The following is an 11804-nucleotide window of genomic DNA, read 5'->3' on the forward strand; positions in this document are numbered from 1 at the left end:
CCCCCCCCCTTGATCACCAGATATCGCCTATTCTTCTCTATACTGCTTGCATTAGAGTAGTGTGGCATGTTACTGCTTTCGATATCCTATCCTGATGCATAGCCTATCCTTGCTACTACTGTTGTTACCTTTACCTGCAATCCTACATGCTTAGTATAGGATGCTAGTTTTCCATCAGTGGCCCTACATTCTTGTCCGTCTGCTGTGCTATACTACCGGGCCGTGATCACCTGGGCGGTGATCACGGGTATATACTTATATACTATATACATGACACATGTGATGACTAAAGTCGGGTCGGCTCGTAGGAGTACCCGCGAGTGGATCTTGGTGGCGGAGCGACAGGGCAGGTTGAGACCGCCTAGGTGAGAGGTGGGCCTGGCCCTGGTCGGCGTTCGCGGTTACTTAACACGCTTAACGAGATCTTGGTATTTGATCTGAGTCTGGCCATTTGGTCTATACACACTAACCATCTACGTGGGAGTAGTTATGGGTATCCCGACGTCGTGGTATCAGCCGAAGCTCTTTTGACGTCAGCAACTGAGTGGCGCGCGCCGCATTGGACCGTAAGCTCGCGCTTGTATTAAGGGGGCTAGGTCTGCTTCCGGCCGCGTACGCAACGTGCAGGTGTGCATAGGGCGATGGGCCCAGACCCCTGCGCGCATAGGTTTAGACCGGCGTGCTGACCTCTCTGATGAGCCTAGGTGGGGCTGCGACGTGTTGATCTTACGAGGCCGGGCATGACCCAGAAAAGTGTGTCCGGCCAAATGGGATCGAGCGTGTTGGGTTATGTGGTGCACCCCTGCAGGGAAGTTTATCTATTCGAATAGCCGTGTCCCTCGGTAAAAGGACGACCCGGAGTTGTACCTTGACCTTATGACAACTAGAACTGGATACTGAATAAAATACACCCTTCCAAGTGCCAGATACAACCCGGTGATCGCTCTCTAACAGGGCGATGAGGAGGGGATCGCCGGGTAGGATTATGCTATGCGATGCTACTTGGAGGACTTCAATCTACTCTCTTCTACATGCTGCAAGATGGAGATGACCAGAAGCGTAGTCTTTGACAGGACTAGCTATCCTCCTTTTTTTCTGGCATTCTGCAGTTCAGTCCACTGATATGCCCCTTTACACATATACCCATGCATATGTAGTGTAGCTCCTTGCTTGCGAGTACTTTGGATGAGTACTCACGGTTGCTTCTCTCCCTCTTTTCCCCCTTTCCTTTCTATCTGGTTGTCGCAACCAGATGTTGGAGCCCAGGAGCCAGACGCCACCGTCGACGACGACACCTACGACGCTGGAGGTGCCTACTACTACGTGCAGGCCGCTGACGACGACCAGGAGTAGTTAGGAGGATCCCAGGCAGGAGGCCTGCGCCTCGTTCGATCTGTATCCCTGTTTGTGCTAGCCTTCTTAAGGCAAACTTGTTTAACTTATGTCTGTACTCAGATATTGTTGCTTCCGCTGACTCGTCTGTGATCGAGCACTTGTATTCGAGCCCTCGAGGCCCCTGGCTTGTATTATGATGCTTGTATGACTTATTTATGTTGTAGAGTTGTGTTGTGATATCTTCCCGTGAGTCCCTGACCTTGATCGTACACATTTGCGTGCATGATTAGTGTACGGTCAAATCGGGGGCGTCACAAGTTGGTATCAGAGCCGACTGCCTGTAGGAATCCCCCTTTCCACACTCCTTGGCCGAAGTCGAGTCTAGACATTACAAAACTTTTACTAACATGGCTGTGTGTCTTACGGGCCCACGTCGCCATTGGGTGGTACTAGGATCTTTTACTCCTCGACCTTTACTCTGGGACTCTGAACTCTCTTCTACTCGGGTTAAACGAATTTACTAACTCTAACACTAGGATCCCGTGACCGCATTCACCCCAAAGTTGGATAAGCCATAGTTGTTTCTTAGAATAGTATTTTGAACAATTCACACACTGTCATTTGACTCCTTTGAAACGTCTTTGCTTTCAGATGGAACCCACGAGGCAGGTCGTTCGCCACACGACGGCCATTGGTGCCTCGGGATCACCTGCGGTGCTAGCTGAGATGATGACCTATCTGGGTTATCGCTGGCACCCTGAGTACACCGTCTACGAGGAGTACCAGGACTTTAACCAGGAGCAGTACCGTGCCATCGTCCACCTCTACTCTCGGGAGTATGACTCCACTACTGTGCTGCACACCGCACATGGTGTTGGTGTGACCATCGATATGGCTGTCCACGATGCTGCCTATGCTGCTCTGACACGTCTTCGTGGAGAGTATCGGGAGTTGGACACCTCCCCTTTCAGGCACATTGCTATCGCATCTGATGTTGGTGCGGAGGGATACTATACTGCTGCCTACTCCACTGTCACCCGAGAGCCCTTCTACCATCAGAACCTGGTTCTGCATGCTGATGGGCTGGATCGAGCTAACCGAGCTCTTCGCCACGAGATGTACACCACCCGTCAGCACCTTTACCGTGCTCTGACGCTGCTGCACCCCTTTGTCCGATCTGGACAGGTACCGCGTACTGCGATCTACCCAGCCAGGACCGTGATGCCCCACGGTGTCGGTTGGCCAGAGGTGGGAGGCTACTCTCCCGCACTTGGTCCTCTTCTGCCACCTGAGCGTCGGGCTCTACACCTGAGTATCCGCGGCCCCCAGTCTGCTGACGTGGAGGGCTATCCGTTGCCTCACTACCAGCTGTCGGGCTACGATTACCTCCACAGTACCTCTTGGGACTGATGTAGGCTTGCTTGTAGTGTTAGATGCATTCGCCGCGAGCCTGTGTGCCGCCTATGATGTTTTAGTCTATGTACTGAACTCTATGTACTGAACTCTATGCATGACCCCTTTTGTAAGTTATGCCGACTACTATGTAGTAGCTATCGTGCTCCTTTCATTATGCATGTTTCATCATGAATGATTCTTGTCTTTGCAAATTTCTCAATGCTGAACTACCCCTGTTATATATTAGCAGGATGGTTAGACCAGGTGGTCGTGGTCGTGGTGGCGATGCCCCACCACCACCTGAGTACATGGCTGGTATGATCCAACAGTTTGAACTGAACCGCCAATTCATGGAAAATATGATGGCTCAGTTTCCTCGCCCCAATATGAACCAGCAGCCAGCCCAAGTGACTCTTCAAGATTTCATACGCCTCAACCCAACCATCTACCGCAGCTCAACTCAGCCTCTGGATGCTGATGACTGGCTCCGTGACATCACCTATGAGATGGAGTCTGCTGATGTAGCCCCTGCCAGCTATGTCACCTTTGCTTCCTTCTTCTTGAAGGGACCCGCAGCTCAATGGTGGGACAGCCACAGGCGTACTCTGCCAGCTGGAACAATCATCACATGGCCAGACTTCCAAGCAGCTTTCCGTGCCCGCTTCATTCCTCAGGGAGTCATGGACCGGAAGAAGCGTGAGTTCCGCAACCTCACCCAAGGCAACAAAACTGTCGAAGCTTATCAGCGGGAGTTTCTGGACTTGTCCCGCTATGCTGAAGAGGACATTGCAACTGATGCACGCAGACAGGAGAAGTTCCGTGATGGCCTTCAAGCTGACATCAAGCTCGCACTTCTAGTGCATGACTTTGCTGATTTCGCCACCTTGGTGAACAAGGCCATCAATGTCGAAACTGGTCTGCAGGAATACCAGAGCTCTCACAGGCGCAACCGTGACACGGGCTCATCTTCGGGCTCGCCCGCACAGAAGCGTAAGATATGGATCCCGAACAGCATGTACCGTCCAAATGCATCTGCCCCAAGGCAGACATATGCTGCACCTCGTCTGCCTCCACCACCATCTAGGCAGTCAAGACTTCCAGCTCCACCGTCCCAAGCCCCTGTTCCCACTCCCAATAATGGTCTGTGCTACAAGTGTGGGCAACCAGGTCACCGTGCCAGGGACTGCAATCAGAATCAGAATCAACTGGCCCTTCCAGCAACGGGCCGTGGTAACAACCAGCCCCGCAACAACAATGCTAAGCCTTATGGTCGTGCTCATGCCAACCACGTTGATCTCAACGAAGCTCAAGACCAGCCTGCTACTGTGATGGGTACACTCCTCGTAAATTCAGTACCAGCATCCGTTTTATTTGATACAGGTGCATCGCATTCATTCATGTCAGAAGATTTTGCATACAAGCACGACGTTAAATGTGAGGAGATGAACACCTCTGTATTGGTCAAAACCCCCGTGGGACAGTGTCAAACCTCCTTGGTTGGCATCGATGTCCCCGTGGAAATCGAAGGGCTGGAATTCTATGCCTCTCCCATTATCCTGAAGTCGTCTAACATCGACCTCATTTTGGGTATGGATTGGTTGAAAGCGCATACTGCTTCTATAGTTTGCGCCACTAAGACCGTCCATCTGCTACACCCTTCAGATGAAATAGTTGCTTACCAAGCTCATCTGGTGCAAAATGCCGAGGCAAGGCTCTATGCATTGAATGCATTGAATGCTGCACCACTCGAGGGCATTGAAAACATTCCCGTCGTGCGTGAATTCCTCGACGTCTTCCCTGAAGAACTTCCAGGGATTCCCCCTGCTAGAGCTGTCGAATTCATCATCGACTTGAAACCAGGCACCACTCCTATAGCCAAGCGACCCTACAAAATGCCGCCGCATGAACTCCTTGAGCTTAAGGAGGAAATCGACAAATCTCTTCGCAAAGGATTCATTCGCCCAAGTTGCTCTCCTTGGGGAGCACCTTCTCTCTTTGTCAAGAAGAAGGATGGGACAAACCGGTTAGTTCAAGACTACCGTCCTATAAACCAAGCTACCATTCAGAATAAATACCCCCTTCCTCGGATCAATGATCTGTATGATCAACTGGCGGGTTCGTCAGTGTTCTCTAAGCTCGACTTGAGGTTGGGCTACCACCAGATCCGTGTTCGCGAAGAGGATATCCCAAAGACCGCCTTCGTGACTCGCTATGGTTCATACGAGTACACCGTCATGTCTTTCGGTTTAACCAATGCTCCAGCCACCTTCTCTCGTCTGATGAACTATATATTCATGGATTACCTCGACAAGTTCGTCGTGGTTTATCTGGATGATATCCTGGTATTTTCCAAGAACGAAGAAGAACATGCTGAACATCTTCGACTTGTGCTGGAAAAGCTACGAGAGCATCAACTATATGCCAAGTTCTCCAAATGTGAATTCTGGCTACCGGAAGTAACCTATCTTGGGCATGTCATCTCTAAGGATGGTATTGCCGTCAACCCTGAACGAGTTCAGGCTATTCTTGATTGGACTCCTCCCAAGAATGTTAAGCAAGTCAGAAGTTTTCTCGGTCTCGCCAGCTATTGCCGTCGATTCGTCGAGAACTTCTCCAAGATCGCCAGGCCTCTGACTAACCTGTTGCATAAGGGCGTCAAGTTCCAATGGACAGACAAATGTCAGGAAAGTTTCCAGGCACTCAAAGACAAGTTGACTTCTGCTCCAGTTCTAGCTCCACCTGATACTAAGAAGGACTTTGTCATTTACTGCGACGCTTCCCGTCAAGGATTAGGCTGTGTCCTAATGCAAGACCGCAAAGTGATTGCTTATGCCTCTCGGCAATTGCGCCCTCACGAAGAGAACTACCCAGTTCACGACCTCGAACTTGCTGCTGTCATTCATGCGCTGAAGCAGTGGCGACATTACCTTCTCGGTAATCGTTGCGAGATCTTCACTGACCACCAAAGTCTGAAGTATCTGTTTACTCAGCCAGACCTGAACCTCCGTCAGCAGAGATGGATGGAGCTTGTTGCAGACTTTGACTTGGGTATTTCCTATACGCCAGGCAAGGCTAATGTAATGGCTGATGCCTTGAGCCGCAAGTCTTACTGCAACCACCTCCAGGTTCACAAAGTTCAGCCCTCGCTTGTTGAAGAATTCAGGAAGCTGAACCTCCATATTGTTCCTCCGGGTGCACTCGCTCCCCCTCCTAAGGAGTTTGGCAAGGTGAACCTCCACGTTGTTACCCAGGGTTCCCTCAATACCCTAGTTGCTAAACCAGATCTCGAGGACAGCATCAAAAGGCTACAGAAGTATGACTCTGAAGCCCACAAGATTAAGCGCTACCTCGCAGAAGGAAAGCCCTCATTCTTCACCATTGCTGAAGATGGCACCCTATACTTCAAGGGCCGCCTAGTGGTGCCATGTGCAGAGAAAAACCTGGATATGACACAGGAAGTTATGAAAGAAGCTCATGATACGCCTCTATGTATCCATCCTGGTAGTACAAAGATGTACCAAGACATCCGTCAGAGATTCTGGTGGTCTAATATGAAGCAAGACATTGCTCGTTATGTTGCTGAGTGTGACGTTTGCCGTCGTATCAAAGCAGAACATCAAAGGCCTGCTGGAACTCTGCAACCTATCTCTATTCCTGAATGGAAATGGGACCATGTTGAGATGGACTTCGTCACTGGATTTCCCAAGTCACAGAAAGGTAATGATGCTATTCTTGTCGTCATTGACCGGCTTTCCAAAGTTGCACATTTTCTGGCGGTCAAAGAAACGATCACTGCTAGTCAGTTGGCAACGCTCTATATGTCCAGGATTGTTTCACTCCACGGTATTCCATTGGTTATCAGCTCAGACCGTGGCAGCTTATTCACTTCAAGATTCTGGGCAAGTTTCCAAGAAGCTATGGGAACTCATCTGTCATTCAGTACTGCGTTTCATCCTCAATCGCAAGGACAAGTTGAACGCGTCAACCAAGTTCTCGAAGACATGCTTCGAGCTTGCGTTATTTCCTTCGGCAAGAAATGGGAGGAATCTCTCCCGTATGCTGAGTTCTCTTATAATAATAGCTATCAAGCTAGTCTGAAGATGGCCCCCTTCGAAGTGTTATATGGACGAAAGTGCCGAACCCCTCTGAACTGGTCAGAAACTGGGGAACGTCCACTCTTCGGTCCGGATATTATCCAAGATGCCGAAGAACAAGTCCGCATTATTCCGTGAGAATCTCAAGACTGCTCAGTCACGTCAGAAGAGTCAGTATGACCGTCATCATAAAGACATGGTCTATCAACCTGGCGAAAAGGCTTATCTTCGAGTCACACCTATGAAGGGTGCTCACCGCTTCGGAATCAAGGGCAAACTAGCTCCTCGCTATATTGGCCCATTCACTATTCTCGAAAGGCGTGGAAAAGTGGCATACCAACTGGAGCTACCGCCGAACCTTTCTCAGGTTCACGATGTGTTCCATGTGTCACAGCTCCGCCGTTGCTTCAAGGACCCAATCCGAGCTGTGGATCATGAAGTGCTCGAATTGCAGCAAGACCTCTCCTATAAGGAGCATCCGGTCCGCATTCTCGACCAAGCTGAACGCCGCACACGTCAGAAGGCGATCAAGTTTCTCAAAGTCCAGTGGTCGCACCATTCTGAAGATGAGGCCACTTGGGAACGACAGGATCGTCTGCGCGAAGAATACCCCGCACTGTTTCCTTCTACCTCCTAAATCTCGGGACGAGATTTCTTGTAGTGGAGGAGATTTGTAACACCCCGAGAATCATGCTACAGTAACTCTCTGTGATTAAGCTAATCATGTTGCTAAACAGGGCTTGATCACATTGGAATCACATTTCTTTTCGAACTCCTAATTCAAACTTCAATTAAAATTAAAGTGGAAAATAAAAGTTTTCAAAAATTTAAACAAAAATGTTCGGTGGGTGCCAAATAATACACTGGTAATTATTGTGGAGAAAACTCCTTTTTAGAAAATGCCTAAGTATTTTAAAATGGATTAAAAGGTGAAAGAAAATAAATAAAAGAAATTGCAAAACAAAACAGAAAACAAAGAAAAAAAAACAAAAGCCCCCCCCACTGGACCTGGCCCAACCGGGCCAAACCCAGGCCCAGCCGGCCAGCACCATTCCCCCCCCCCGGCCAAAAGGCCCAACTCCACCCCGGCCCACCTCTCTCCCCTTATCCACTCCCCAGGCCCCCCCCACCGACAGCCACCCCCACTCACCCCCCCGAAATATCTCCTCCTCCTCCCTCCCCCCGATCCAGAACGGGATCGAGAGGAGGCCACCATCGCCGACCGCCCCGCGCCGCCTCGTCCTCGCCGGAGCACGCCCCCGCCGGCCTCCTTCCCCCTTCTCCGCCTCGCCCGTCGTCCCCGTCACCCTCCCCGCGCCCCGCTGCCAGACCCCCTACGGCCACAGTGAGCACCGCCGTGCCTCGCCCCTCCTCTCTCTCCCTCGCCCCCTCTCCCCTCGGTCACCGCCGCCCCGCTCGCGCTCCGGCGCGCCCAAACGCGCCCCCGCCGCGCCAAGCCACGCCCGCGCGCCCGCACGGCCTTCGCCCGCGCGCGCCCCGACCGCGCGCCCGCGTCGGCCACGCCCCGCCTGCCCCCCCCCTCGTCGTCGCGAGCAGGCCCATGGCCTCGACCGCGCGCCCCCGCTGCTTCTTCCCCACGCCCGACCGCACCGACGCGCGCCCGTACGGCCATCGCCGTCATTTGCCCCCCTCCGCCGATCTCCGCCCCGTCGCCGCGGTGACCTCGCCCCTCTGCACCACCTCCGGCGGCTAGCCCCGCACCACCGCGGCCTCGCCCCGCTCCGGCCATGGCCGGCGCCGTGCCCCGCCGTGGCCGCCAACGCCCACGCCCACACCCCGCGCCCGTAGCCGCAGTGCCCCCTGGGCCACTGCCTAGTGGGCCTCGCCCCTCTGGGCCACTGCCAGGTGGGCCTCGCCCCACCTGAGCCACTGGCCACTGGGCCCGACCCCCTGGCCCAATGACAAACGGGCCCCAGCGCCCCAGAACGTTTACTAATTTAAAAAAAAGAAATATAAATAATAATAATAATAAAACAATAAACTAATAAATAAATAAATAAATAAATAAAATAATAATAATAAATTAATTAATAAAAATTAATAAATTAATAAAGAAAATAAAAATAATTTTAATTAATTAATTAAATTAAGTTAATTAATCCTGTTTAAATTAATCTAATTAGATAATTAATTTAATTAAATAATAATTATTTAGCTAAACCCTAATTAACCTAAACAGTGAATGACAGGTGGGTCCCACTGGACCCACATGTCAGTTGACTTAGTCAACCCCTGTTGACTGCTGATGTCAGCATGACATCATGCTGATGTCATAAATCCAAATTTCGAATTAAATTAAATAATTAATTAAATTCCAGAAATTAATAAAATCTTTAGAAAATCATATCTTTTAATCCGTAACTCGGATTAAAATATTTTTCAACATGAAAGTTGCTTAGAACGACGAGACGAATCCGGATACGCAGTCCGTTCGTCCACCACACCTCCCTAACCTATCGAACTCGCAACTTTCCCCCTCCAGTCCATCTGTCCGAAAACGCGAAACATCGGGAATACCTCCCGGATGTTCCCCCCCTTCGCCGGTACCACCTACTGTCGCGTTAGGACACACCTAGCACCGCTCATTTTCATGTCACGCATCGTCATGCTTATGTTTGCATTGTATTTACTGTTTCTTCCCCCTCTTCTCTCCGGTAGACTACGAGACCGACACTGCTGCTGCCCAGTTCGACTACGGAGTCGACGACCCCTCCTACTTGCCAGAGCAACCAGGCAAGCCCCCCCCCTTGATCACCAGATATCGCCTATTCTTCTCTATACTGCTTGCATTAGAGTAGTGTGGCATGTTACTGCTTTCGATATCCTATCCTGATGCATAGCCTATCCTTGCTACTACTGTTGTTACCTTTACCTGCAATCCTACATGCTTAGTATAGGATGCTAGTTTTCCATCAGTGGCCCTACATTCTTGTCCGTCTGCTGTGCTATACTACCGGGCCGTGATCACCTGGGCGGTGATCACGGGTATATACTTATATACTATATACATGACACATGTGATGACTAAAGTCGGGTCGGCTCGTAGGAGTACCCGCGAGTGGATCTTGTGGCGGAGCGACAGGGCAGGTTGAGACCGCCTAGGTGAGAGGTGGGCCTGGCCCTGGTCGGCGTTCGCGGTTACTTAACACGCTTAACGAGATCTTGGTATTTGATCTGAGTCTGGCCATTTGGTCTATACGCACTAACCATCTACGTGGGAGTAGTTATGGGTATCCCGACGTCGTGGTATCAGCCGAAGCTCTTTTGACGTCAGCAACTGAGTGGCGCGCGCCGCATTGGACCGTAAGCTCGCGCTTGTATTAAGGGGGCTAGGTCTGCTTCCGGCCGCGTACGCAACGTGCAGGTGTGCATAGGGCGATGGGCCCAGACCCCTGCGCGCATAGGTTTAGACCGGCGTGCTGACCTCTCTGTTGAGCCTAGGTGGGGCTGCGACGTGTTGATCTTACGAGGCCGGGCATGACCCAGAAAAGTGTGTCCGGCCAAATGGGATCGAGCGTGTTGGGTTATGTGGTGCACCCCTGCAGGGAAGTTTATCTATTCGAATAGCCGTGTCCCTCGGTAAAAGGACGACCCGGAGTTGTACCTTGACCTTATGACAACTAGAACTGGATACTGAATAAAATACACCCTTCCAAGTGCCAGATACAACCCGGTGATCGCTCTCTAACAGGGCGACGAGGAGGGGATCGCCGGGTAGGATTATGCTATGCGATGCTACTTGGAGGACTTCAATCTACTCTCTTCTACATGCTGCAAGATGGAGATGACCAGAAGCGTAGTCTTCGACAGGACTAGCTATCCCCCTTTTATTCTGGCATTCTGCAGTTCAGTCCACTGATATGCCCCTTTACACATATACCCATGCATATGTAGTGTAGCTCCTTGCTTGCGAGTACTTTGGATGAGTACTCACGGTTGCTTCTCTCCCTCTTTTCCCCCTTTCCTTTCTATCTGGTTGTCGCAACCAGATGTTGGAGTCCAGGAGCCAGACGCCACCGTCGACGACGACACCTACGACGCTGGAGGTGCCTACTACTACGTGCAGGCCGCTGACGACGACCAGGAGTAGTTAGGAGGATCCCAGGCAGGAGGCCTGCGCCTCGTTCGATCTGTATCCCAGTTTGTGCTAGCCTTCTTAAGGCAAACTTGTTTAACTTATGTCTATACTCAGATATTGTTGCTTCCGCTGACTCGTCTGTGATCGAGCACTTGTATTCGAGCCCTCGAGGCCCCTGGCTTGTATTATGATGCTTGTATGACTTATTTATGTTGTAGAGTTGTGTTGTGATATCTTCCCGTGAGTCCCTGACCTTGATCGTACACATTTGCGTGCATGATTAGTGTACGGTCAAATCGGGGGCGTCACACCCCGGTTCCCAGAACGCCGACAGATGGATTTTACACCTGCGGAGGTGCTTCCGTTACTTGTAAACGATGCCACGTTTTTGCTAGAGGAATAAAGGAGGAGAAGTTTGTAAAAAAAACAGAAACATCTTAACTCGATGGCGTGTTTGGGCTCCTTCCTACACCTCTGAATCACTTGACATCCACAACCTGGGCTAGTAGACCCAATCTATCATCTTCATGTTGATTCACATTTCTATCGAAATAACAAATTATGTACATTGTTTTATTTTTAGGGGAAAATTATGTACATTGTGAAAGTAGTTAAGAGAAATGCATAGAACCACCACAAATAGAGGTGTCATTAGCAAAAGCCATCGCTTTACAAACCGTGGAAAAATAATCGTGCCCAAAAATTGATAGTGGAACAATGCTAAGTGATTTGATGATGTCACTAACCGATCCGACCCGTCCATTGAGCTAAGTTGGCAAAAAAAGTGCCACACGGGCATGTTGGCTTGGTCTTCTTCCTCCTCCTACTCCCCTCTCCCTCACTCCTTCACCCCCTCTCCCTCTCCCCCCTCTCTCTCCCTC

Source organism: Triticum aestivum, chromosome 4D, assembly GCF_018294505.1.
Source record: "Triticum aestivum cultivar Chinese Spring chromosome 4D, IWGSC CS RefSeq v2.1, whole genome shotgun sequence".
NCBI classification, from domain to species: domain Eukaryota; kingdom Viridiplantae; phylum Streptophyta; class Magnoliopsida; order Poales; family Poaceae; genus Triticum; species Triticum aestivum.